This window comes from Anabrus simplex, chromosome 2 (assembly GCF_040414725.1).
Source record: "Anabrus simplex isolate iqAnaSimp1 chromosome 2, ASM4041472v1, whole genome shotgun sequence".
Classification (NCBI taxonomy): domain Eukaryota; kingdom Metazoa; phylum Arthropoda; class Insecta; order Orthoptera; family Tettigoniidae; genus Anabrus; species Anabrus simplex.
The window spans coordinates 232,810,753-232,815,297 of record NC_090266.1 but is presented as its reverse complement, the minus strand read 5'-3'; the positions used below and the strand labels follow the sequence as shown (position 1 = coordinate 232,815,297).

The following is a 4,545-nucleotide window of genomic DNA, read 5'->3' as shown; positions in this document are numbered from 1 at the left end:
CCACCTTGAAGGTCATAAGCAAATTGGAGCCCTAGCCAATTATTTATATAGTTATCTGCCACAGTATTAGGAACTGCTGAATGTGTTATTTTAAGATCAGCGTGGGTTATCGTTTCTATATTCCGTTTATGATGAGTTTTTCCACTGAGGGTGTTGATATTTTTTATATTTTTGTGAACTGTAGTTGGTTTCATACCATCGTCAGTGTTTGCGTCATTGTGATATGAACCCACATGAATTAAGCAGCAATCGTGTAAAAATATTTGTGAGTTAGGGTAGATATTACAGCTAGTCAGTTGAACAGTAAAAAATGAAATGTCGTATGGCTTTTAGTGCCGGGATATCCCAGGACGGGTTCGGCTCGCCAGGTGCAGGTCTTTCTATTTGACGTCCGTAGGCGACGTGCGCGTCGTGATGAGGATGAAATGATGATGAAGACAACACATATACCCAATCCCCATGCCAGCGAAATTAACCAATGATGGTTAAAATTCCCGACCGTGCCGGGAATCTAACCCGGGACCCCTGTGACCAAAGGTCAGCACGCTAACCATTTAGCCATGGAGCCGGACAAACAGACAGTGTTCAAAATTATCTACTAGTTGTTTTCTGACCCAGAGAAAATAATAGTACCATTGGTCAGTCCCAGGTTACGACTCTAATACACATTCGGTCGATATATGGGGCACACCTCGTGGCGCAGAATATATATTCAATACTGGGATGTGTCTTTCTAGTCATGTTTACTCAAATTGCCGATCCATACTGCTACCTTTCCACCCCACGCCATTTGCCGCATAGAACCAAATGACTGCATGATAATCCCCGAAGAAGTCGGGATACCGCCACATAGCACCATACGCCAAAGCGCCTAATGGAAAGGGACCTTTTCAGTCTAGAGTCAGATGCCACCTCATCAGGAAAGAACAACAAAATTTTTTTTCACAATGATGGGTGAGCAAATGCTCTTCCGACCGTGCAAGGGTCTACTGCACCCTTCCGTTCCATAGAATCAAACCCCCGACCTCCCAAGGCCATGGTGCGTTCGCGGCAGAAGATCAAAGAAAATAACACATAACTAGCTTAAAGGCATAAATGAACGGAAGGAAACCTGGGATACAATGTTATTCGACAAAATGACAGGCAGACAAAAGTTTAAATACCTATTTATTGAGCCTTGATAAATCAAATTAATTAAAGGTTGATCCCGAATATTTATAGTATATCAATGTTGAATATGCAATGTCCAATGGACTAAATACAAATTGTAAAGTGTCAAAAATTTTATTTCTCCTTTACCTCTTTCTTCTTCCCGACATGATGATAAATATTACATTATAATTTGTATAACATACTTTAAAAAAATCAGAAATATCCTTATAAATGCGACGGTTATCATTAATAACTTTCTTCACTATCAGAAGAAGCAATTATTTATACTACAAATTAAATTGAAGATAACTTGAAGTGGTCACCTAGCTAAATTAATTATATTACAAAAATAAACAAAGAATAAATGAATGCTAGTCGATATAATCCTAATCAAAATAAAATGACTGATGTCGGGTCCAGAAATCGAACCCACATCCCAATGAATCCAATGACAAAAATTACGAAAATAAAACTCGATTTGTCATCCACATAAAGAGTGAAACACGACTAAAAGAATGTATAAAAAAGGAAAATATGTCCACATAATATGAAAAGAAACAATAACAATATACACATGCAATTGGCAAACAATATTGTCACAATACGGTTTGGTAAGGTCTAGTTTCTTTTACACGCTAGCACAGGAAAATGAACGCTACGAAAATTATTCTGATGGACTACATATAAATGTGTGGTTGGCAGGCGTAACGAGTCTTAAGGAATATAATGGGTAGGAAGAGCATTGGGACATACAAGGTCTTAGAAGTAAGCCGTCGATATGTCTCTTTTCATCCTGTGCAGGGAGATTTTCTTTTGGTTAACGAAAGTAATATATTAGTTTAATATTTTGCCACTTGATTATCCACAGCCTAATATTTTGTTATTAGACTGAACGCCTAGAATTTTTTACGGAAAATAGGGAAGGTAATAACTGCAGTTTTAACTCGATGAACTCGATGCATTATTTTAGCGTGAAACCCACATATCAACCCATTGTTTGTCATTTTTGCCTATAATGTACATGTTATACAGTATACATGCTCATTCCTTTGGATTATGCTGTTCTTATCACGATATACTTATTTTTACTGTTTTAAGAAAGGTTGTCTACAGGAGGAATTTGTTGTATTCGGAAAAGAAGTATATAATTTTACATACTGTATATAGGGGAAGAAACGTTGAAAAACAGCGAACAACGGAAGCATTTCTTTCGTAATTTCTATTTTTGCGGCATGCGCTCAGGAATTGAGTACTGTCTGTTAAAAAGGTGCTATCTACACCACATTTTTTATTTTAGTATTTCATCCACATGCATTGATGTAGCTGAACACTATCTAATGACATGAGCAGTCGTTCCTTAAATTTAGCACCATACCCAACCATGGCTACGTTCCATGTTATTTTTATTGTATGTTTCGTTGCTTTTTTCCGTAACTTCCAACTTTCAAGCTTGTGGTTTTTCCTCCCGGTTGATATCATGATCATGGCCAACTCCAGTCCTACGTATAATCTGAAATCACACGCACGGTTTTTTAATTTTTTTGAAGTGTCACATGCATAGACGGTGATTCTAGAGTAAGATTTCGATATGTATCTTAAAATAATTTCATCTAAAATTCACATAAATTTTCATTCAAAGGAAATATTTATAGCATAAGCTTCATTAATTGACATGCGAATATGATCAAATATTTAAAGCTAATTACTATACTTTTCAGATAGCTGAAATCATTTCATGAAGGGTTATAATTTTAGTTTAGGAATCATTAGTAATTGCTAAGGTGAAAGAATGTGAATTTCATTTCATTTACACCAGTGGAATGTTCATATCTTACAGTAGATATGTTACTAATATATTGTTTTTCAATCCGTTGGTACTCATCAGGTTCGAGTTAGGTTATTATACGAATATTCTTATTGTTAGATACAACATATTCAATGAATATTGAATTTTCACGACCGCATTGTAATCGAAACCGACTTTCAACCTATTAGGTCGTGTAACGTACATTTAGTACGTGTTGAAGAGATATTAAGTACAGAACAAAATTGGCCAACCAGACACCAATTGGTTGGCCAATTTTGTTCTGGTTGGCCAATTTTGTTCTGTACTTAATATCTCTTCAAAACGTACTAAATGTACGTAACACGACCTAATAGGTTGAAAGTCGGTTTCTATTACAATGCGGTCGTGAAAATTCAATATTCATTGACTTGGCCCTCAACGGGCAACTTAAACGCACTCCACAGTGTGATGGTAGTAGTACCAGACCTGTAGCTCAGATCCTTTCCAACAGAACAAAGATGGCCTAGGCCACCATAGCTCAATTGGTAGAGCAACCGACGCGAAATCGGGAGGTCGTGGGTTCGGATCCCACTGGTGTCTGGTTGGCCAATTTTGTTCTGTACTTAATATCTCTTCAACACGTACTAAATGTACGTAACACGACCTAATAGGTTGAAAGTCGATTTCGACAACATATTCCTTCAGAAAAGCAATATTTGTCTTATTCGTTACATTTTATATTAATTTCGCTAAATTTTACACTACTAATAAATATTTTAAAAGTTAAATTACTGGTATCAAATCCAAAGGGTCTAGAGCAGTTTGTTCATAAAGAAAATACATTACCATGAACATTTTAGCCGGACCGATGGTGTAGGGATAGCGTGGCTGCCTCTTACCCGGAGGCCCTGGGTTCGATTCCCGGCCAGGTTAGGGATTTTTACCTGGACCTGAGGGCTGGTTCGAGGTCCACTCAGCCTACGTGAATACAATTGAGGGGCCATCTGACAGTGAGATAGCGGCTCCGGTCTAGAAAGCCAAGAATAACGGCCGAGAGGATTTGTCAGCTGACCACACGACACCTCATAATCTGCAGGTCTTCGGGCAGAGCAGCGGTCGCTTGGTAGGCAAAGGCCTCTCAAGGGCTGTAGTGCTATGGGGTTTGGTTCGGTTTTATAAATATTTTTATGAAATCACTTCAAAAGTTTTGAATTACGTAAAATATCGTGTTCAGTGCTTAAAAATGCAAGTTAAAGAAAATGGGAAACGGACATCTGACAGAGAGGAAGGTAGCAAGTGACATATGCGAACCTGTACAAATATATACTTTGAAGTAATAGAGGTAATATGAGGTTTTTTTTTTTTTACCAGATTAAACAGGAAAATAAAAATAAATAAGTGGATATTTTTGTCCATGGGGTTGTACTTCCCCATTAAAGTACTTATCAGAAAGTTTATTAACAGCCGTTATACAATTTAAGAGCATAAATATTTCTTTACTGAAAGATTTATACTTGCGTATTATATGTCTGTGAACAAAATCCAACGTACAGATGCAGGAATATGAATATATATGAAGAGCATCGTTCTTCCTTCTACCCTGTAAA

At 37.2% G+C, this 4,545-nt stretch overlaps 1 non-coding gene across 1 annotated transcript; it reads left to right on the top strand.

The window, feature by feature from the left end:
* The first annotated feature begins 3,464 nt into the window (after positions 1-3,464).
* TRNAS-CGA (transfer RNA serine (anticodon CGA)) lies at positions 3,465-3,538 on the top strand. The gene has a single exon. It is a non-coding gene; the product is annotated as a tRNA-Ser (tRNA).
* Positions 3,539-4,545: the final 1,007 nt, after the last annotated feature.